The sequence below is a fragment of the Clupea harengus genome, chromosome 5, assembly GCF_900700415.2.
Source record: "Clupea harengus chromosome 5, Ch_v2.0.2, whole genome shotgun sequence".
NCBI lineage: Eukaryota > Metazoa > Chordata > Actinopteri > Clupeiformes > Clupeidae > Clupea > Clupea harengus.
The window spans coordinates 8,782,589-8,807,522 of record NC_045156.1 but is presented as its reverse complement, the minus strand read 5'-3'; the positions used below and the strand labels follow the sequence as shown (position 1 = coordinate 8,807,522).

General features: G+C 46.3%; 1 pseudogene; it reads right to left on the bottom strand.

Moving 5' to 3' along the window:
* Nucleotides 1–322: 322 nt before the first annotated feature.
* On the bottom strand, nucleotides 323–441 carry LOC116220626 (annotated as a pseudogene).
* Between the last annotated feature and the right edge of the window lie 24,493 nt (nucleotides 442–24,934).

The window sequence follows — 24,934 nt, the reverse complement described above, 5'->3', positions numbered from 1 at the left end:
AGACGTAAATGTAAATCTCCCTACACAATTTGAAATCAGGTAAGGTTCACATCCCTGGTAAATGTCTACTCTTGGTAACTAATAATGATAATTCATCAATGGTTAATTGATAGTTAATAAACTATCAACAACTATAGCTAGTTAACAAACAATTAAATGATAATTAAGCTAGCATGTTGTACGCCAGTAATCCAGTAAATCCACTCTCTAGTGGAGCATAGGCCATCGATAGCAAGTTTCCACTGGATTTGGTATCCACTTGTTCTCGATGTTTTAGTAATCCAGTAAATCCACTGAGCGAGGGATTGGCTCACCCAGCTTCATTTTACAGCACCTGGTTTTCCCAGGTGGTCTCCCATCCAAGCACTAACCAGGCCGGGCACTGCTTAGCTTCCAAGATTGTATGAGATTGGGCGTGCTCAGTGTGGCATGGCTGTAAGCATGTTGGCTACATAGTTCAGGAAAATTATAAATTCCCCCCAAAACAAACCAGATAATTCCCTGTCCAACAGAAATACAGCAACCATCGTGTCACTTTTTAGTCCCTGAAACTTTTTCAGTTGTCGCCATCGTTACCTCCTGATCTCCTGGGGCTGCCTTGGGTTGAAAACCTGGGTCAGAGCTCGTTATGCTAACTGCCACACCCCCAGCTGCCTGGCTTCCTGTCCCTGTGGTGGGTGCTTTAACTGAACTGTCCCTGTGGTGGGTGCTTTAACTGAACTGTCCCTGTGGTGGGTGCTTTAACTGAACTGTCAAGCGTGGCTTCAAACCCTTGCTTCCTTATCTCCTATGCTGCCCATAGACGTCTGTGGCTGACTGGATGGTCGAAATTGGGTGATTGTGCACAACTCCCTTAACAAACACATTGTTTGTGTTTGTGTTTGTTAAATATGGAGGCCTTTCGATAGACAGGCCTTGTACTTCTTTCTGCGCTTATATCTTTCTTTTCTTGCTTTGTTTAGCAGTACAAGCTGTTGTAGGTACTGGACATTTTGGCTGATTTTATGGCCATATGTGCTGTAGTGCACGTAGGTAGGAACGGAGGCAGGTAGGCCATGCAATCATTTCATGTGCAACAAATTAAATGATTGGACAGGCTTCTTACAGACCCGTGGCTGCCACAGATGACAGATTTCTTTCTTTTCTTTTTTGTCAGAGCATTTCATTTATTGATTGCTACTGGGATGTAGAGGATTGAAGAAATGTACCCAAAAATGCTTTTGAAACAAATCGTCTACCCTGTCTTTAGGATGAGGCACCTTTCACAGCAAATAATTATTTTGTTGTTGCTTGGTTTTTCGTTGCTGTTTCTAAGTTTTGTTTCACCAACCCTCTTGGAAACTTTTGCCACTTAGGCGATTTTAAGTTGCACTCACCTCAAATTAGCCAAAACCAATGTGATTTTGACACAAAAGTATAATTGCATTCTGTTACATCCTATTGCATAATGCCGTGGGAGCAGGAACACTAAAACAGATACTCTAATATGTTACTTAGCCACTCTCGAGACAGCATCATCATGATCAAGGCTAACACTCGCCCCATATGCTTAAAGCTGGGACCCCAGCGCATTCTTTTCCCATTGCCTGGCTTCTCTGTGTGTGTGTGTGTGTGTGTGTGTGTGTGTGTGTGTGTGTGTGTGTGTGTGTGTGTGTGTGTTTTATAATTGTGTGCCACAGAATGGCTGCCTGTGCGATCACAGCTCCTGGGGGATGACTCAACGTAATGGCCTCGACGCTAACAACCCGCTCCGACAGGCTCTCCGCCGTCGGGCCCTGGATGTTCTCTGTGTGTAGGTGAAAAGCCTCTTGGCCAGCAGCTGTCAGGCAGGCGGGCAGGCAGGCAGGCAGGGGTAATTGGGAGCCATTGCACCATTAAGGCTTGTCCATTAGGGCAGTTACAATCGTCGGCCGTGTACCCAAACGCCCCCAGACTGCTCTCTTCTGACCCCGCCACACAATAATAGACACCAGGTAAAAGAAGGGATGTTTAATGGTGTGCTGCCAGTCTTCAGTGAAGCAATGTTGAGCTGTTTATCTATCTGACTTGCACAGCCCTGCTATCCTGGACAGGTAAATATAATTTTGCATCCTTATTCACTGAGGCATACACTCAGTGAGGTACTAATGCGCTTGTTGACAAACACCAGGCTTGACGAGTTTGAGAAAAGGCTCAATAGAAAAGTCAGTCACTGCAAAAACACACTGCTCACACTAAATCCTGACACTAACCTCTTGGCAGAAGTGTATGTGTGTGTGTGTGTGTGTGTGTGTGTGTGTGTGTGTGTGTGTGTGTGTGTGTGTTTTCCCCAACCATATGATCGTAATGTGCTCTGAGCAGCATAGCTTTGGTGAAGATGCTGCGTCATTTGTTTGCACTGACTCATGTCCCAGTCTCTCTCCTTCGCCGTCTGAAAGTAAATACAGCTAAAACCTAAAAGCTAAAGCCAACTGCTGTGACTCACAACTCCAAACAAAAACAAACAAAAATCAAACCCAACACAGCACAGCCACCCCTGCATCTCAATCACAACACTGACTCATCAGCTGTCTCGTCCGATCCAATCTGACCAAACATCCAAACTTTAGCAGCCTTCCCTCCCCCTTTTTGAGAGAAATAACCTCAATCTCTTCTCGTGGAAATTTAATCTTGGTCGAGCAAAAAAATATGCACACAGCGCCACAGGCAAAGCCATTTCTCATCCTCTCTGCTCGGCCCAGCGATGGTAATGAACAGCACCGAACGGCCGGAACGTCTCGTAAATTAGCGCAGTTTGCTGCCTCGCCCCTGGCAGACTCGGTAACCTCTGCAAGCAGGTAGTTACTGCGGTAACGGCACGCGGCAAATGGGAAATGACCGTGCTCTTGGCAGTGAGTCACAGAGGGACAACTTTCTTATGTTTCGGACGAAATTACTGCACGAATGAAACACTCAACTCTTTGAAAGGTCTGTTTTGAAACAGTGGGAAGTAAAAGTGCCATTCAGTTCAATGACACCCAAGAGAGATCTTACAGTCGATTGCAGATGAGGCATGCATAATGACAACATCGGAATGGTCAATTTTGGGTGATTGTGGTGGTGATTCCTCGGCAGTAGGATCTGTTCTTATGAATACATTTGAGGTAAGAGAAGGTCTTGTGATGAAAACAGCCTGATCTGCACTTTACTTTGTGCTCCAGGGTCCTGTCTAGCACAGGCTTTAAACATGAATATTATATTGTTCTTCTCCATCACATCACTGAGTACCAACAAGTGGACTCAAATATATGTGGGCAGGTCACATATTCATTGAAAAATCAAGGTGACAAAGACATTAAATATGGGGATTTACAATATCATTAATTGAAAATATTTGTCATTTGCATTGTTCAAATGGTCAATCATTGAAATTCTTGCAACCAGCTCTGTTGATAATGTAAAACAAGAAAGTGTTAAAATGTGTCACATCTCCTATCTCCATGATAGTCAGGTGCCAGCATAGCAGCAGTTAGCAACAGTATGCAATCAGTGGTTTAGGTGTGTTTAATAGTCTGATAGCCTCTAAACAGTCTGTCTTTAATCTGTTTGCTTAGGTTGGGAAGCTCTTGTAGCATCTTACCTTACCTTGCTATTCAGCTTCCTTCTGGTAACACCTTACCTTACTTTGCTATTCAGATTCCTTCTGCTTTGAGAGTGTAATAAGTTAGCCATGAGTGGTGGTCCTGACATCGTTCTCCTGGCTGAAGTCTCAGTGTTGCTACTTCTAATCATCCTCCATCTTGCCTTGCTATTGGCCGCCCCCATGTGACCGATGTGTCATAGCACCCTAGTCGTATCAGATTTCAGAAGGACTCCATTTCTCCCGGCATTTTATTCCATTTCACATGTATGAATTCCATTTACGGCACCCTCTGTGAATTTCCAAGAGAAATGCCATCAATACGTTTCATGAAACTTTCATGGATTAATCTGTCCTTGAACACTCGAGGCCGCAGGACCTGAGGCATGGCTCCTTACTCTAAAGATATACATACACACACACACACACACACACACACACACACACACAGACAGACCAACATGCGCTCGCACACACACACACACACACACAGAACACACAGACTCTCACTGGTGCTGGAAATACTTGTGAATGAGTCAACATGTATCCCTCAGGGCTTAAGTAAGTTATACGTGTCTTGGATCCTGAGAGTTTGAGCAAATATTTGAAACAAAAGACACTACATACAAAAGCACACAGCTAACATCCTAAGCTAAGCTAACATCCTAAGCAATGCCCCTGGATGTGGTGGAAAGCTATGTTTAATCCATGGGGGAAAAACAGTGGGGGAAAAACAGTGACATTAGAATATCATAAATTATCATCATAAAATATCAGAAATGACCGGATAAACATCCTAATTGATGTTGTTCGGTCATAAAAGATGGCAGGTTTGTGGGGTTTTTTTGGACAAAGATTTTTGCTGTGGGAGAAATTAGGGCCAAGGTGTGTGAGGTTAATGGTTTTGTTCTAGCTTTTGACCTCAATCAAGACAAAGTATATACACATTCACTGAACAAACACACATAGAGTCAAAATAACACACACACACACACACTCACACAGACACACACACACACACACACGCACACACACAGACCACACTCACAACCTGTTCTTTGTTTACTGTGTATGAAACAGCCATGCCATTGCAAACACACACACACACACACACACACACACACACACACACACACACACACACACACACACACACAGCTCCTGGGAGAGCTGTAAAGCAGTGTCAGACTGGACAGGCCCCAGGGAAGATGGCTTCGTTAATTATCTGGAACAGCTTCTGCCCATGCTTCTGCTCTCTCTGGCCACAGGAGACCCCTCCATCCCTCTATCTCTCTCCCTCCCTCTATCTCTCTCCCTCCATCTTTCAGTCCTCCGTTTTCTCCTTCTCTCAATATCCCTCTATTCATCTTTCCATCTCCTTCTGTCTATCTTTCAAAATCCTTCTATACAAACCTATACTTTCTCTTCATTTTCAACCCTTGTCCATCCCTCCATGTCCCTCTCTCCATCCCTCTCTCTACCTCCACCCCCCTCTCTACCTCCATCCCTCCATCCCTCTCTCTACCTCCATCCCCCTCTCTACCTCCATCCCTCTTTTTACCTACATCCCTCCATCCCTCTCTCTACCTCCATCCCTCCATATCCCTCTCTCCATCCCTCTCTCTACCTCCATCCCTCCATGTCACTCTCTTCATCCCTCTCTCTACCTCCATCCCTCTATTCATCCCTCTCTCCATCTCCCAGAGTCCCCCTCTCCATGCCTCAGTCCAGCCTCCTGTCCTCCTCTCTCTCTCTCGCCATTTCCATGCCTCTTTCACTCCTCTCCATCCCTCAGTCTCACTATCTGTGTCCCCCTCCCTCCATCTCTGTTCTTTTTTCACTCTCTCTCTTTCTATCCTTCTCTCCCTCTCTCCTTCACTGTCTCTCTCCTTCTCTCTCCCTCTCTCCTTCTCTGTCTCTCTTCCCTCTTTATTGCATCTCTCCCTTTCTCTCCCCACCCCTCCCTCTCTTCCCTCTCTCCGTCCCTCTCTCCCCACCCCTCCGTCTCCTCCCTCTCTTTTTTCACTATCTCTCTCTCCTTCTCTCCCTCTCTCCTTCTCTCTCTCTTCCCTCTTTATTGCATCTCTCCCTTTCTCTCTCCACCCCTCCCTCTCTTCCCTCTCTTTTTTCACTATCTCTCACTCCCTCTCTCCTTCTCTGTCTCTCTTCCCTCTCCCCATCCCTCTCTCTCCATCCCTCCCTCTCTTCCCTCTCTTTTTTCACTATCTCTCGCTCCCTCTCTCTGTCCATCTGCCCTGTGTGGATGATCACTAAGGAGCTCAGAATGGTCGGCTCCCCAAGTGTTGCAGTGAGAGGTTCAGCTGGCGTACTCCAGCTTACATATGCATGCTCACACACACAAATACACACACATTGACACACTGACACACATATATCTACACACACTCATGGGAATGCACCCACTCATAGGTACACACAAGGGGATACACACAAGTACACACACATACAAGGAGACACAGACATAAGTACACACACACACACAAATGAATTCATGGACATACACACCTCTGCAGACACGAACTCCAAAGACATGCACATACATACATACACACACACACACACACACACACACAAACCCCATGAGCAAGCACACACACACACACACACACACAGAGACACACACAAAACACCCTGGTGACTCCTTGGGATCAACACCTCCACCTGAGCAGACAATCAAAAACAGACTCTGTGTCTGTCACTTTGAACAAGAATAGATTTGATCTCACTAAGTCTCTGAAAAAGCAGAATGCGATAATAATATAGATCTCTTTCACGGTTCTAGAGGCTTATTATTTCTCATTCTTCATTCTTGCAGCGTAGGAATGGAACAACTGCTTTATATATTTATTATAGTGAGTCTCTTTTATTAAAGGGAGCACCACCACTGCTTCAATCACTTCTACTACCGCTGCTGCTGCTTCTGCCATTACTGCTCCTTCAGATGCTCGACTTTTGCCTTGAGTATGCCAGCAGGTAAGGTGTTTGGCACGGTCCCTGGACTCCTTGCTGGGAGCCAAGCAGGATCCGTGTATGCATCTCCATGTATTCCCAACTGAGAAGGAAGACAGGTGGTGATAGGGGAGAAGGTGGGATACATTTTTCCGGAGCAGTGCCGAATGCCAAAACTGGAACAGGAAACTGGGAATAAATTCTGGCGTGTCAGATTTGCCACATCTCCTCCCGAACCTCTGCTTAGAGAGTCATTACTTTGCTAGTGCAAGTACTACTACTATTACCAGCACAGTTACTACATAACTCAAAGTCTACAACCTTATCTCCAGACTCTAACGTCATATTATATTGAGCAAGATTCACAGATTCACAGATCAGCTGTCAAGTATTGTAGTAACACTCAATGAGACAACACAATTCAAGTTTATGTACACAGATGTATCTTTGACATGAGAGGAATCGCAATGCAGAGTGGTAAAAACTTCCTAGAGTTGCCATCAAATTCAGTAACGGATGTGGCCCGGACCTGGCCCTGATCCGGCCGATCCCATTTCACATTTGTTATCCTCTTCCATCTGTGCCAACTTAGTCATCTCACGGGGACCTTGTCTGAAGGCTTGGCATTAATTATTCCAAATAATTAATGCAAAACCGGAAAATATGATAAGTCACCACATTGTGCATATTTGCCCATTGTACACTTCATTTTCAGCTGGCGGTGACAAGAAGGAATATCAAAGTGTGTGGGGGGGGACTCTCTTGAGCTAAATTAAATTGATTTTCAAAGGCACGAATATATCAGCGCTTTAAATCATTTGACCAGGCTGAACATGGAGTCTCCTCTTACCTTTCATCTCAAGAGCTTCCTTCTCTGGTGTGTGTGTGTGTGTGTGTGTGTGGGGGGGGGGGGGTGAGAGTGAGAGCGCTTCTTAATATTTAAATGCTTCAAAGCTGAGATGCTCATGCTTTTATTTGGAGCTGATGTGAATATTTATGCCACTGCTCTCAGCATCATAAAACATGTCGGTTTAAAGGCTGTTGAGGGTAATTGGCAACCATCAGTGACTGTTTTATTATCAATTATCTTGGTGGGAGGAGATGAAGAGAGGGAGCCTTATCAGGGCTGATATCCATCTTCCAGAGTATTTGTCTCACCTGTGTCTCACATGACTCACATCTTCAGAGATGTGTGTGTGTGTGTGTGTGTGTGTGTGTGTGTGTGTATGTGTGTGTGTGTGTGCGTGTGTGCGTGTGTGTGTGTGTGTGTGGGCGTGTGAAGAGTGTGCATGTGGGTGTAAAGGCTAGTTTCCTGTGATGTTTACATTTGCATTCATACATGCCCTCCTGAGCTTCCTGTTCCCTTCGTCATGGATCTGACTGGCTCCTTGTATCTTATCACGCAGCGCTTTTAATTGGACAGCAGCAGAGAGGCCAGGCCTCTAATGTGATTCACATCAGAGGATGATTGGCTCTAAAGGAAACATCTGCCTGGATGTGTGTTGTATCCGTGTCTAGCCTATTCAGCTTTGTAGTCCTCTGTAGCTTTTTTAAGCAGTCACTAATCACCAGCCAGCCAACCATTGTGCGTGGCTCTTCCATGTAAAACCAGGTAGCTGTTGTCCAAGTGTACGCCTGACACTGAGTGCAGATCCCGTACATATTCCTGTCTGACTTCTGCCACTGTCACAGACCCTTTTAGTGTGGATTCTTTCCCTCAGAAACAACCATCTTGTGGATTGCTGCTGTAAATCGCTGTTAGTAGCTGAATAAGAACCATAGGCTCTCCCTTTCCCTGAGCTAATAGATGCCGCCCGAGCGGGAGTGTAGGTCTGGGTTGGTGTTTAGCAGCTTGACTAAGGAGCGCCGACCGCTACTCTGGCTCACACCGCAAGAACACTGCTGCTATGCCTACAGCTGCTTTGCCTATGGTTGCCATTGCATACATCTTTATTTGCCTGCGTCGCTCCTAGCTGCCCTTGTCTCAGGTTGTTGTGTGAATGTGTGTTGAGTGGGATTTATTCTCGTTATTGACTTCCTGCTTTACAAATGAAATGTTTGACCATCTCACACAGTTGATATTCTTCTGTGTGGTATTTCTTTTGTTCTGTAATCTTCTTTTATTTTCTTATTCGCTTTCATCACTGACAGGAGGCCACTTTCCCATTGCTGCTGATAACCAGTGGTTCCTTATCGCAGTTCACTGCGATATAACACAATGGTACATGACATCAAGTCATGGCTACAAATCGAAGCATTTATCTATTCACGCCTGAAAGGCCGCGAGATCTGTCAGCGCGCGCTCCTGGCCCCGCCTTCCAGGAGCTCTATAATATCATAACGCGCCCTCAGATCTTCCTCTTTTGAAACTTCGCAAGACGGAGTGAACATCTCTGAGTATATCTCAAACGCTTACCACAGTCAAAAGAGTTTTGTGTGCTTTCGCTCTCTACGGGTTGGTGAGTTATCGGGTTCCTTAACCCTCACTAGCTCAGGGCGCCACGAAATTCATTGGCTTAATTTCATTGGCTTAATTTCATTTTGAAAGTAGTTGCTGCTATCCTTGCTGCCTGGCTGGCTAAGTCTCTGACTAGCCTGCTAGCTTGCTAACAACGTGTTCGTTGCAGATAGTGTGCTTGTGTTTTAACATTCTTCTCTACTTTCAGATTGATAAAAGATGGCCAGACACTACCCCGACTGCGGTCACGTCCGTCCCAAGGGCGACCGCCACCGTCGGTGCGTGACCTGCCTAGGCAGGGACCACGCGGAGGGCGCCTTCTCAGGCGAAGCCCCTGTCTGTACCATCTGTGCTAGCCTTCCGCTAGCTAAGGCTACCAGGCGCCTTGCGTTCTGGAAGCGCAAAGACGCCGAGGAGGCGGCACTAGTTCCATCCGGGGCTGACGCCCCCGTAGGAATGAGTGCGTCTTCAGCCTTGGACTTGGTGAGCGTGAGCAGTCGCCCTGCGGCGGCAGCTCCGCTCCCGGGTCTCTCCCTGTCTCCGCCGCCTGTCAGCCCTGGGGCTGCGGGCAGCGAGGCTGAGGAGCTTCAACCAAGCGGTGTCCAGGCAATCCCCCACGATGCGCTCGAGCTGGACACCAGCCTGGATGATGATAGTCTGCTAGACTTCTCCGATGGGCACAGCTCAATCGCGGAAGCAATGCAGACGAGCCATGACGTCAGGTTGCGGGTGGAGACACCTCCTACCTCGTCTCGGCTCCTGGGCCAGCAGCTCCACGAGGTTGCGCTGAGAGCAGCCAGCTGCCTCAGGCTCCCTCTCCCTCCCCCTCCCAGTGTGCGGTCCTCACTGCTGGACGGGGAGTTCTATGCTGGCCCCGCCACGTCAGTTCCCTCCCGCATCCCCTTCTTTGAGGAGGTGCACGAGGAACTGCAGGCGACATGGGCGATACCCTACTCGGGCCGAGCCCCGGTGCCGGGGTTCGCGCCCTACATGCAGCTCCACATGGCTAAGGAGAGGGGCTACCTCTCCTTTCCTCAGGTGGAGGATGCAGTAGCGGGCTACCTCTCGCCCGCATCCCCCACGATGCGTCTCGGCCAGAAGCCTCTCCTGCCCACGCGGGTGGGCAGACACCAGGCTCAGCTGGCAGAGAAGTCCTACTTGGCTGCAGGGCAGGCTGCCTGCACGACCAATACGGCTGCATTGCTACAGCGCTACCAGGCAAAGCTCCTGACTGAGCTTGCCTTGTCGCTGGGGGAAGATCACCCGTCTGTGGCAGAACTCCGTCGCGCGACGGATCTGTCGCTCAGACTAACTCGGTGCACGGCACAGGCACTGGGGAGGGTGATGGGTGCCGCGGTGGCTACCCAGAGGTCTCTGTGGCTATCACTGGCTAAGCTGTCAGACAGAGAAAAAGCACCACTCCTCGACGCCCCGGTCTCTGTCCAGGGCGCCTTCGGGGAAGCAGTGGTCACAATGGCTGCCAAGTTCGAAGAACAGCAGAAGAGCAGAGAGGTATTCCAGGCTTGGATGCCTCGCTCTAGTGGCACGGGTGAGACGTCCTCCTCAGGACACACCACACCCGCACCGGGCCGGAAGAGAAGCGGGTTCCGCTCGCCAGCGCCTCCAGCAAAGGTATCCACCGGGCGAGGCTGGCAGAGACATCCCTTCCGCCCTCCAGCGCAGCCTGCAGCACAACAACCAGCTGCGCGCCCTGCCCAGGGCGCAGCCCAGGCTCCGCGGCAGCACTCCGCTCGCCGCGGGCGAGGCAGAGGGAGACCTCAGGCTCCCTGACCGTGACAGTCAGCCACTCGTCACACAGGGGGGAGCGGTGGAGCCCACACCGCCTCCAAAGAAATCAGCCCGTCGCTCACATGTGGAAATCATGTCCAGCACGGTAAGCAGGTTTTCACAAGCACCACAATCATATGTCCTAACTCCTGTCCCAGATGGTGCAGTGCCCAGGCATGCTTGTGCAACTCCCCCCGCGATGCACACAGTGCAATCGCACCCCCAAATTTTTTCCGAAAACATGAGGGGGCAGCCCCAGATCTCGTCCCCCTCCCTAGGCGGAGTGGGTGTAGATCTAGGCTTAGACTCATTGACCATGAGCGGGTTAGTCCCCGACAAATTCAACTCAGAGCACAACCTCCCTGGTTGTGCAGAAAGTTGGCGCGCATGCGCAGTGTCACCATGGGTGCTAAAGACGGTCTCAAAGGGTTACGTTCTGCAATTCGACCGTTCCCCTCCGCCTTTCAGCAGAGTAATACAGTCTGTAATACAACGAGAACAGTCTCACTTCCTACGGGAAGAGATTATCTCCCTGCTCAGAAAAAAGGCCATAAGCAGAGTTCCTTTCAAAGAAAGGAATGCAGGCTTCTACAGCCATTACTTCCTCGTACCCAAAAGAGACGGGAATTATCGGCCTATATTAGATCTACGTGTGTTAAACAAAGCACTCATGCCGCTACGGTTCAGAATGTTGACCCCACGCAGGCTTGTGCAGTTTATAAGGCCAAACGATTGGTTTATCACGATAGACTTAAAAGACGCTTATTTCCACATTCCGATCCACCACAGACATCGGAAATATCTGAGGTTTGCGTTCGGAGGAATAGCGTACCAATTCAACGCACTCCCATTCGGCCTGTCCCTAGCGCCGAGGGTATTCACAAAGTGCGTATAGGCAGCTATCGCCCCATTACGTCTACGCGGCTTACGCGTGTACAACTATTTGGACGACTGGTTAATTGCTTCCCATTCAAAAACTGCAGCAGTGCAGGATGGCCATCTAGTGGTGGCACACCTGTATCGACTGGGTTTTGTTGTAAACAGAGAGAAAAGCGTTCTCTGCCCCAGGCAAGTTACGGATTTTCTGGGTATGATCTTAGACTCCACCTCCATGGAGGTCAGGCTGTCTCAAGAACGGATAAGTGCCATCAAAGCATGCGTGCGCCAGTTCCGACGAGGACAGTCAGTCTCGTCGCTGCGCTGCCAACGCCTGTTAGGAATGATGACGTCGGCCGCTATAGCGCTCCCGTTAGGGATGTTGCGTATGCGGCCATTCCAAATATGGTACCTGTCTATGAAGCTCAACGCAGTCACAGACAGGCATCGCAGAGTAGTGGTGTCCTCCAGATGCAGGAAAGCCCTGGCGATCTGGAGAACCCCCTGGTTTCTCGCCGCGTCAAGCACTATGGGCATAGTGTCGCGTCGCGTGGTGGTGACCACAGACGCTTCCACCAAAGGCTGGGGAGCGGTCTGCGAAGGGAGAGGCGTGAACGGTCTCTGGTCTGTGACAGAAGCCGCGTCTCACATAAATGTGTTAGAGCTGCGAACAGTAGTCCTAGCTCTACAACACTTTCTGCCCAGGCTGAGTGGTCAGCATGTACTAGTGAGGACGGACAACACTGCGACCTTGGCGTATATAAATCGCCAGGGCGGAGTGCGCTCCCCGTCATTACACCATTGGGCGACTCGCCTGCTCCTGTGGGCAGCGAGGCACGTCCTGTCCCTCAGGGCAGTTCATATACCAGGCCACCTCAACTACGGTGCAGACCTGTTATCGAGGGGCGATCCTCGAGCAGCAGACTGGTGCCTTCACCCACAAGTGATAGGTCAGATCTGGGTGCGTTTTTTCAAGGCGCAGGTGGACCTGTTCGCGAACAGGCAGAACACCTGCTGCCCGCTCTGGTTCTCGCTAGGGGGCGACGATCCCCCACTAGGCATAGACGCGCTGGGCCACCAGTGGCCAGCTCTACCCCTATATGCTTTTCCCCCGATCCCGCTCCTCCAGCAGGTGCTGTGCAGGATTGCGGGCGAGGGCAGGGAATTGATATTGATAGCCCCCCACTGGCCCAACCAGCCGTGGGTGGCAGATCTGGTCAATATGTCAGTGCAGCAGCCTTGGGAGCTGCCTCTACGGAGAGACCTCCTAACGCAGGCGCACAGGACGGTGTGGCACCCCCATCCGGAGTGGTGGCGTCTCAAAGCCTGGCACCTGAAAGGTGCAGGCTCATAGCGTCAGGCTTGTCGGACGCGGTGGTGGCTACAATACAGAGTGCCCGAGCTGTATCAACACGGGCTCTGTATACGCTGAAGTGGCGCAGTTTTGAGCAGTGGTGTGCTGCGCGTCAGCACGACCCCGTTAACTGCGCGCTGGGCGTTATTCTCGAATTCCTACAGCAGTTGTTTGATGAGGGGAAGGCGGCTTCTACTCTCAAAGTGTACATGGCTGCCATTTCAGCCTGCCACGCAGGCATTAATGGCAGTTCTCCTGGCAGTCACCCGCTAGCGTCACGCTTTATGGCGGGGGTGAGACGGCTCAGGGTGCCAGAGAGACACCTCATACCCTCTTGGGATCTGCTAGTGGTGTTACGTGCTCTCACAGGGCCTCCGTTCGAGCCCCTGGAGACAGTGGACATAAAGTTTGTCTCTTTAAAGACCGCGCTGCTGCTGGCGAACTGCGAACTGCGATAAGGAACGTCTCGGTTACTTACGTAACCTCGGTTCCTTAAGCAGGAACCAGATATAACAAGGTTGGCGTGTACAGTGTTACCTTGGATTGATTGTCTTGCTCAGTTTCTTTCCGAGGAAGATCTGAGGGCGCGTTATGATATTATAGAGCTCCTGGAAGGCGGGGCCAGGAGCGCGCGCTGACAGATCTCGCGGCCTTTCAGGCGTGAATAGATAAATGCTTCGATTTGTAGCCATGACTTGATGTCATGTACCATTGTGTTATATCTGGTTCCTGCTTAAGGAACCGAGGTTACGTAAGTAACCGAGACGTTTCTGCATTTGGTCCGCTGTTTGTAATTTTGGTTGAATTGCTTGTTAGTTCACTAATTTCTTCGGTTGGTTCTGTGTCTTTGTAGTTATCTTGTCACATCTGGATGCCCTTTTTAGCTGCTATAGTTGCTGGTAACCAGTGCTTAGCGTTTCAGCATTTGGTCAACTGCAGTTAAGGTGCTTTGTTTGTTTGTTTGTTTGTTTATATGGTTGTTTGTTTGTTTGAGTGTGTGGCCCCACTAATTATATGTCCTTCCCTGTCTTTTCCAGAAGCTGAGAGTCTATTGGAGGAGCTGGTTTCTTCAGGTGGTGGTATCCCCTTTCCTGTGTGCCGTCTTCATCTGTACATCACTAGCCTTGACCCTTGACCGCTGTGTATGGATGTGTGTGCACGTGTGATTTGGGGTGGCTCTTTCTTGAGATACCTTCCTTCCCCTATCTAGCCTACCTCTCCACCGGTAAGCCTCAGCTCTTAGTACTAGAACTGTACCTCCCAGATTTATTTGCAGATTGTGTGATTGATGGCTCTTTTATTATTGTTTGTATTCTTTTCGCTATTTTTGTTCATGAAAGACCATTAATGGATGGAACTGTGGCTAAAACAAACCTGAATGCATTTTGGGTTGTTATTGGTACTGGTCTGAGGTAAATATTTCCCGGGGAGCGAAATTCCCAGGATGGCGTAATCAGATCTTTTCCATGGGTTAGCGCCCTACAACACAACCACTTGCCACGCATCTGAATGGTTTGTCCATTAAATATGTCCAAGGACAAGATTCATTGTGCAGGTATGTGGGGGGGGGGGGGGGGGCTGCACACGATGGCCAGCTCTCTCTACCCCAAGCTTCTCCTCACGCCTAAAGAAATGGAGAGCTGTCCGGCAGACATGCCAGAGATGGCATGCCACAGACTGCTCCTGCTCCTGCTCCTGCTCCTGTTCTTCTCTGCCTTTAATTTCAAACCATTCCTATTGATCACCTGAGGTTGGCATTTGCAAGTTATGCTGTTTGCATATGTTTATTATACGGCTCCTCAGATTCGTGCAAAAAAGCTCCATTGATTTGAATGGGCCACCCCTACGTTCAGAGGTCTGATATTTCTTTATTATGGCCACTGCGCATCGGGGTCCTGTTCATCCTGATTCATTTTACGCCGCGCTTTTTATTTACTGACCAGCAGACTATACATTACTATCCCTTACTTAGTATACATCCTTATAACTCAGCTGTGGATGCATGTGGAATCTCTCTACCATAGGGACTCTACTGTGAACTTTGAACTTTGTGTCTGTTGTGGCGATAGTTGTCCAAACAGGAGCATTTGACCATGAGGAAGGACAGTGCTCTCAAAAGGGCTCTCTTCTTCTTTGCCTTTTTCTCTCTCAGTCTTTTCATTCCGTCTGTGCAGTGACCTCCAGCCTTCTCGCTCCTTGTTCACGATTCAGTGGGCGGTCGGAGCCATTGTACCACTTTAAGATGAGCATAAGACGAGTCAGATGGCCTTGTCTGAAGAAAAGTTAAAGATGTCTGAACAGACTGCAGACAAGCATGGCCATTTTCATTTGATCCACTTTCACAAAAAGTCAAAAAAGTATTGAAAGCAGCATGCATGTCGGGTTGAGTATACTTTTTTTGTGAGTATGCATGTTCCCTGAGGACTGAAGCCATGAACTCAGTTATTAGTACCTAGCTGCAAGGGTGGAGCTGCAGGAACAAAAAGCACTGTCATGAGTCAGTAAGAGATGGAAATGGCTGTGACAGTTGTCCCAAAAAGGAATATAGTCGGAGTCATGACTTGTTCTTTCTGAGCTATAAGCATTTCGCTTTCACCTTAAATCACCTGAATGAACGTACCTGTCTGCTGTATGTCTGTTGACATTTTTACAGTCCCTCTCTCCATCCCACCACCATTAGTCTGCCGCCCCCCCCACGTCTTCAAAGTGAGCTCGCATTTTACGCAGGGCCATGGGGCCGGAGACTTCCACACTTACGCGTCATTATGCTTGTGAAGTTTTTTTCTTGGATTCACAAATGTATTTCTAGCCCGTGGTAGGACTGTAATTTGCATCCTTTTATGTTTGTGCCGGAGCCAAGAGTCTGTGAAACATTAGTCAAAAAAGCCCAGAAAAAAATCACTCGCTCATTATGTTACCTGCAGGAACCCTGTACTTTAGCACCAGGTGGCCTGCTTCCCTCTCAGCCTGCGTTGCCATTCCACTCTCAGCCCTGTGTGTGTGTGTGTGTGTGTGTGTGTGAGAGAGAGTGTGAGTGTGTGAGATAGAGTGTGAGTGTGTGTGTCGTTCTGTGTTGTCTGAAAGGTCAGGTGGATGAGCGCAAATGCCTGATGTGAGGCGAAGAGTTTAACAGACAGGAGTAGAATGTCACTCTCGCGGGTTCTGCATGTACGAGCTCGGCTCCGTTGTCAAAAGAGAGAAACGCTCCGTATGCATTACTATTCATATCGTCGTAAAGCAGGGTTGTGGACAGCATATCCTTTCACTGCCGATGAATGGTTCACGTCCCGCAGGTAGAGACGACCTTCAGCCCTCGCCATTCATGCTTTAGCATGACGCTGAGAACTGAATCATGCATGAATCTGAGCACTGAACACCAAATCATGTTCGGCAGATAGACAAGCCATAAAAGTTTGAAAGCAGGTTGTTAATTAAGGCATAATGTACTTTCTGAGTCATTAAGATTTTATTTGGAGTGGATAAGGCCAAACATTAATATCTCTCTATAGCACTATTGATTTTGTTTGTCCCTGTTCCATTTCCTTTTGGCTTGAGCCCCTGTGAACAGTGAGCTGCTGGCCAGGAGATTCGGTTGCAGGCAGCCGATTTGATCTAATTTTCTGGACTCCTTGTTGGCACGGATTTCCTGAAGTTTAGACTCCCACTAAACCTCCTAATCAATATCCTTCCCTGATCCTCCCTCTCTCAGAGCGCCTTACCGCTACGCACATCCCCTTCAGAGGAGAGCAAGCCTTCATTCCAGAGGACAGTGAGTGAGATGAATGTGCTTTTCTTGCTCTCTTTCTCTCTCTTGCACCTCCTCTCCCTGTCTCCCTCCTTCCCTACCACCCCCGCCCCCCTCCTTCCTGCTCTTTTCTATCTTCTCATAGTGCCACAGAGACTCAACCCTACTATTCTGTTGATGGCCTCATCGTTATCATACAAAGGACTAAGTGTTGATTTAAAATTGGCTACGCTGAACTAATGTTTTAGCTTCAGTGTGATAGTGGGAGAATAGCTTTCCAGATGAAACTTCCTCCCTCTTCTCACATCCCTTCTCCTCTATCTGTCCATGTCCTCATCTGTCAGGTAATAGAGTTTTCAGCCGGAGTTTTCTCGAGACAACGGACTTCCTGTTTCTGGTCATGTTGACACCCTAAGGTTTTCCATTCAATTGATGGTGGAACTGCAGTTATGTGTCTATACATCAGGAGCAATCAATCACAGGAGTATCCGTTAGGATGATCTAGGACTAAATCCTGCTTTATTAGTGTTGTTGATGTCCTTAAAAAAGGACTTATTACAGTACCAACTTCAGGTAGGTTGTTTGTGTCTGTTAGAGCCATAAATAAGATTTAACATGTGTATTATTTGTGAAATAAGATAGAAATAAGAATCTTTTATTTATGTATGGACAGGGATACCTGAACATTTATGAAGATAAAAAAATTTAAACTTTTAAGTTTTGCACGCGTCCATTACTTTCCCCGAGTGCTTCAAAGGATGTCACAGATATGGATCTGCTGCCATAACAGTGTCTTTACATGTTTTATCTTGTCATACTGGGCATTACTGCATAGAATATGGTCTGACATACTGATCTGTCTAACAAGCCCATGATATAGAACCCGCAATGCTGTGTGCTGCGGTAAAGAACACTTTATAATCCGATAGCCTGTCTTTTCAGAAAGCTGCTCTACAAATGGATTTTACAGACCATTTGTCATGTAATATAATACAGTAAAGGACTGAATTAATTGTAGAGGTGTACAGAGATGTCATTATCTGTGTCTGTGTCTGTTCAACCAACAACATTATCTGTCTCTGTATCTGTGTTTGGATAGAAGACCAGAAGTGGGTGTGGTTTATACTCAAACTAACATTAAATCAGGCACTTTTTTTGACCCAATATTCATTAGCGATGCAATAGTTGTGCCTTCAAAGCATCAAATTATCAAGCTGATTTAATATTGGCATATAATTAATTATGAAATCTGCACATTCTAATACCGTGAACTAAACTAACTAACTAACTAACTTTTAGGAATACACCCATCCTTTACCTGGGGGACATTCAACACTCAGAAACTGAAAAGAAAGTTTTATAAATTGAAATATTCTGTTTCGCATTGGAAACTATTTAATGGACGCTGGTTGTGGCTTGCTGGGGGGGGTCATTTGCAGATGACGTTAGTGGTATCAGTCGTAAAGTGATCCAGATGGCACTGGTTGTTTTCTGCTGGGGGTGCTCCAGTGTTCATTACTATCTTCACAAATCGCTTGATGCTGTCACTTGACCTTGAACATAAGCATGAAATAGTTGTTAAGGTGTTAATTGATCCTGCTGTGTGCTGACTCTGTGGGGGCGACTACAGAATATAGCGATTACTTTTAAATACTGTGTTGTATATAAAACAACTAGTTAGGCCATCCACCGTGATATGAATTTATTTGAAGAAACATAATGGCTGACGCATGGACATGTCAATCATGGAGCTGACTTTTTACTCCGAATAATAACAAGCAACTTTGGGTAGAGGAAATATCTGTTTCCATCGCATTATTTGTGCTTTCCTAAATAATGTATTCAGATTCGGGTACATCCCTAATAAATTGGTGATATCCTTACTTGAGGGCTATCCACTGTCACTGTCACTGTCACCAGCATAGAGCTATTTCTTAATCAGTGATAATCAGTTTTTCTGTACATGTACAAAATGAAACTTTAGTAAATAGACATGGTTCTGCCCAAACTTGGAGGAAGAGACACAGTAAGCTCAGAAACACATCAATCGACCGCTAGAACGAAAGTACAAGCGCATTGTCCGGATGTCGAGTAATCCCTCTCTCCTCACAAGCTGCCATCAAATACTCTTCTCAGAGCGCCATGCCATCTTAATCATATTCGATTTCAATTAATGGACGCCCACCACAAAAATATTACCGAACAGATGTTTACCCGACCTTAAGTCAATAGTCACAGAAACCTTCAATTACCGTACGTCCTCCGAGGGAGACAGTGTATCAGTCTCAGCCAATTGACAGGAGATTGAATTGATTAGCTTATTATGAAGACTCTGGGTTATTATCTCCATAACTCACTCCCCATTAAAAGTTCCACTGCTGCACACTAAGGAGAAACCCCATTAGGACAGGGTCACGTGGTTGGGATTGGGATTGGTTTAAAGTGTGTGTGTGTGTGTGTGTGTGTGTGTGTGTGTGTGTGTGTGTGTGTATCTGAGAGAGAAAGAGAGAAAGTGTGTGTGGGTGTGTATGTGTGTGTGTGAGAGAGAATATATATATATATTTATTAGTGCTGTCAGTTTAACGCGTTATTAACGGCGTTAACGCAAACCCATTTTAACGCCGTTAATTTTTTTATCGCGAGATTAACGCAAATTTTTATTTATTAATTTTTTTTTTTTTTTTAGATAAACATTCTTTTTGGCCTCGCAAACTGTGTAGTAGGCGAACGTTACGGTTTGAGTGAATGGTGAGCGCGATACGGCGAAATGGATGATAAAAAGCTTCTGAATGGAAAGTTTACTTTTAAAAGTTGTGTTGTGCAAAAGAAGCGAGCTTCACTGTTGTCTGAAAATGTCAACAGGCAGCTGGCTGAAAGCAAAGAAGTAGTAGGCTTACCTTTTATTGGTAACCTAACTGTTACGGTTCAATGTTTCTGAAATAAGAGGCCTGACTGCTATGTTCCCAGCAAACTTGAAAAAAGAAAATATTAAGCCATGGTTTAACTGCACTATAGGCTGAGTCCTTGTTTACCTGAAATGTGCACTTTATAATTTTATTTTGTACCGCCCTGTTTGGCAATATTGGTTTTCAATAAAATAAAACATTTGCATAAAGCAAGCCAATCAACTTTTCCATGTTGATAAGGGCATTCAAATAAAAATAAAATGATGGAAAAAATAAATAAACGAAGGGACATTTAGAATAGATAAAAATTTGCGATTAATCGCGATTCATTTTGAGTTAACTATGACATAAATGCGATTAATCGCGATTAAATATTTTAATCGTTTGACAGCACTAATATTTATATATGTATGTGTGTGTGTGTGTGTGTGTGTGTGTGTGTGTGTGTGTGTGTGTGTGTGAAAGAGCGAGAGAGAGAGAAAGTGTGTGTATGTGTGAGAGTGTGAGAGAGAGAGAGAGAGAGAGAGTGAGAGAGAGAGCATGTGTGTGTCCTTCTGTATGTGTGTATGTGGCTGCTAAATCAATTGCTCTCAGTTTGTTATTTCTAGCTGGGTGTCTATTCAACTTTTTAATGCAAATTTTGACCATTCGTATAGGAAATCCTGAGTGGAAACGCGTGAAATTCGCATAAAATGTTCTAAGCCAAATACGAGATTGATTCGCTAGAGAGGGGTGGATTTGCATAAGATATAACGTGACTACAGTTGATGGAAACAGGTTCATTTGCATGTGTTGCAATTTGATTAGGTCAGTTGCCCTGATAGCCTTACATTTTGATCCCACAGCTGTTCACACAGCTCATCCCTCGATCAAGAGAGTTTCCATTTTTAATTCGATAAACCACAGTGGACAGAAACACGTTCAGATTCTGGAAACTCAGCCTCTCAGACTCGGCCATCACACATATACACACACACACTCACACACAAAGAGACATGTCACTAACCATATAGGTGCAGAGGGAGAGGGGCCTGTATTATTGCTGATAGCTTGCTTCCATCTCATATTCTTGTAAAGATGGCCACACATGCCATCTTTACAAGAATATGAGATGGAAGCAAGCTATCGGCAATAATACAAATCTTTTGTGTTTGTAACTGTCACTACAAGAACCCACACAGATTCTCACAAGTGTGTCTCTGTCTCAGTGTTTGTGTGTTTTTCTCTTTTCTCTCTTTGCTGCTTTCTTTCTCTTTCTCACCTCTTAATCTGTCTCGTTCTTCATCTGTCTCTCTCCATCCGTCATCCCTCTCTCATCCAGCTAGCCCTCCCTGCAAAGGTCACTGGTGGTGATTGGTAGAGGGAGTGATGTTTGTCTGTGTGCGTGTGAGTGTGAGTTTGAGTGTGGGAGTGTGTGAGTGAGTGTGTGAGTGAGAGAGAAAGAGACAGAGACAGAGAGAGAGAGAGAGGGAGAGAGAGAGAGAGAGAGAGAGAGAGAGAGAGAGAGAGAGAGAGTGCATGTGTATGCATGGGATGGAGGACCAGAGCCCAGTGGTTTGCCGACAATCTCCCACGTCAAGCCTGCGGCGCTGTCAGCCTCCTGAGTAGAAGATGGCTGACAGGTTGTCCCCTACCTAACCTTTATGTAAAGGGGGTCTCTGCTCACGTGCACTCCTTCTCTCTTCTGTCAAGGCCCCGCTATGTCTGTGGGTGGGTGTGTTTGTGTGTGTGTGTATGCACTTGTCAGTATCTAGGTGTGAGTGTGTCTGTATCCTATGTAGCCAGCTTGGCTGAGAATCATTGCAAAACAACAAATGCACACTAACAAAAAACAAAAACAACAACAAACAAATAAAAAACCTCCAATTACTGTCCTTATGTAAATCTGAATCTGATCCAGTACTTTTTAAAGTGTAGAATTGTCTGCCATCACGGAAGCATCTGTGTGTGTGTGTGTGTGTGTGTGTGTGTGTGTGTGTGTGTGTGTGTGTGTGTGTGTGTGTGTGTGTGTGTGTGTGTGTGTGTGTGTGTGTGTGTGTGTGTGTGTGTGTGTGTGTGTGTGTGTGTGTTATAAATGGCATACTAAGGAGCAGCAAAGTTATGCAAAGTATACTTGTCAAAAACAACATGATATGCTGTTTGCTGTTGCAGTGGTTTACACAGGGAATACTTTCCATTTGCTTCCTTCCAATGCAATGGCCTCCCCACAGGCCCCTCTCCCTCTGCACCTATATGGTTAGTGACATGTCTCTTTGTGTGTGTGTTCATGTATGTGTGTGTATGTGTGTGTGTGTGTACATGTGAGTGTGTGTGTGTGTGTGTGTGTATGTGTACATTTGTGTACGTGTATGTGTGTGAGTGTGTGTGTTCATGTGTGTGTTCACATACATGTGTGTGTGTGCAAGCATACTGTAGGTTGTTTGTGTGTGCACACATGTGAGAGGGGGCGATTGTCTCTGTCCTTTACCTGACCTCAAACCAGTGCATTTGGGACGTGGCTTGACCCTGTCACTAGTCCCTGCTGTACGACACACACACACACACACACACACACACACACACACACACACACACACACACACACACACACACACACACACACACACACACACACACACACATCTGTGGCTGTCAGACACGTGAACATACATATACAACATGCCACACCCACTCAAATGTCCGTCTTCTCACATTCCTGCCTTTGCCACCTTGAGGTCTGTGGAGAGTTGGCTGTTTCAGGTTACAGACTTAAGAATAGGATGTCTTACTTAACCTCATATTTTCTTTGGGTTAGCAAGGTCAAGAAGCCTATTAAAAGATTAGCAAAAGGAAAGTCAGAATCTTTAAGCTTCTGAAATCATGTCACTGCCTGAGGTGAAAGGCATTCAGATTAAAATGTTAATTAATGCTATCTTGTTGAGACACAGTATGTCATAATTGCTTATGACTTTTGTCATTAATTCTTCAAAATATGTGTAATTCCATGTCTAATGATTGCTGAAAATAAAAGAATTGGCATTTGACCTCTCTAATTAGTCTAGCTACGAATTCAATTATCATTCTGTTTTAGAAACTGTTCTCTGAAATATTTTGACATGTTGCCAAATTCAATTTTGGTCAGCCTCTCTGTCCTCACTCACTTTGGCCAATCAGAAAAGCAATTTAGCTTCAAGATGAAAGGCACACTGGGAATTAGCACTCTTGAAAGTCATGGCGAGCAAACCACATATGTTTTAATCTGTGAACCTTTTATGGATTTTTGTAGCAAAAACAAAAATTAAAACCATAAGTGCATACTCTCTGGCACTCTCTGTTCCTTATTATACTCACCTCCTCTTTTCCAGCCTCCATCCCCATCCAACAGAACATTAGAACACAGAATATAAGAACAGAACCAAGGCCTTTCTTCTCTTTGTCTCGGTCCACGGCAACAAGACAGTTTGGTCGGTTTGTCTGTAATTGGTTTTCAAGTTAATGGAGATCTGTGTGGAGATCAGCGATAGCAGAGCACAGATGAGAGGAACGGAAACATGCCTTCCTCTGCACACTTGTACCACGAGATTGAGAGAAGTGGGGTAGGACAGAGAGAGAGAGAGAGAGAGAGAGAGAGAGAGAGAGGGAGTGAGTGAGAGAGAGAGAGAGAGTGGGGAAAGAAAGACTGGTGCGAGAGAAAAAAGGAGGGAGAGAGAAATGAAAGAAAGATGGAGAGAGACAAACGAGCCATTAGTGATAGGACCGTAGCCGGGAAAAGTCTTTTAATGAGGGTCGAGATGACAGGATGGGGGGGTGGGGTGCGAGGCGTGAGATAAAACGGCGCACCAAGTTTCCTGAGCCACGCTGCCACGCTCGTCCCTTCTGCAGCGGAGAGCCCTTAATTGTCCCGGTATCCGATTTAATTTGACTTCAGATCACTTTAACCCCACCGGGCCTTGTTGTGTAGCGGAGTCCGCCTGAACCTCGTAATTACACAGACGAGTGATAGAAGAAGTGTCGAAAAAAAAGTGGCGCGCTATCAAATGTGACTCATTACAAAAAGAGATGAGAGATGGCCAGAGAGGACTTTCTACTCTCAGCTCCTCACCATAATAGCTATGTTTCACAGCTGCGAGAATAGCACAAGACCAGAGATAGCAGTCAGTTAGTCTGTTTTTGAAGTCTGTGTATTGTGTGCAGTATTTGACAGAGGTTTGTAATGAAGATTAACATTGCCGTTGCTACTCACAATAACTAACGATGGTTTCTCTTATGTTCTTCAGGACACAGATCTGCTGCGAGATCATATGTTAGAGCTGATTATATTGAGATTTATATCAGAAAACTCCAAGAATGCCCTGCTAATCATTGTGACTGATGCTGCTTGAATCACATTTAATTGGACTTCAGACCTGGCTACATCTGCAGCTGGATCCTGACAGCTGATTCCGGTATACTTCTGGTCTGAACCGTACCTAATTAAAAGATTAAAAGAATGAGCTTGAGTCCTTTAGTCTGGTATTGCACAGAGGGTAGCCTACAATGCCCTCAGGGAACACAAAAAAAATCAAATGTCCGGTGTTATTAACCTTTTGATTTTCTTTTTTACAGGTTCATGTCCATTTCCAGTGATAAATGCTAAATCTCCAGTGGTTGTGTTCCTGGAGCTCAACTGGTAGACTAAGATGGTAATAACACCAGTGTCATGGGTTCAGTAGATGAACTGATCAACATGTACCATACAAATATGTACTGTCCTTTAAGTCACTGGACAAAATCATCTGCTGAAGAAACGCATGGACTAGTATTACTTACAATTAACAGTGAAGAACCTCTCCTTGGTAGAACATCTGTTTGTGTTTTTTCTCTAAGAGTGAACAAGCATAACATTGATTTCTTAGATTTCTAATCTCACTCTCAGTATGCTGCCTGTACTTACACAAACTAAGGGTCTGTCTCATGTCTGCACTGTACAAAAGAATGCTTGCTTTCACCACCAGCTGCTATTTTCAATTAGTGTTAAGTTGATTTTTAACTACAGCACAAATGGAGAACTGTCTCCAGGTGGCTTGTAGAGCCAATGGCCTAAACCGCTCAAGATAAAAACAATGTCTCAGCAAAACACGTACCATATTTGTGTTTATGTGTGTAAAAAGCCTCAACGGCACGTACCATTAAAGCTCTATAAATATACTGTACATCATCGCACTCTCATATCAATGCATTAGCTTAATGTCCGACACAGTTTCCATTTCATTACTCTCCT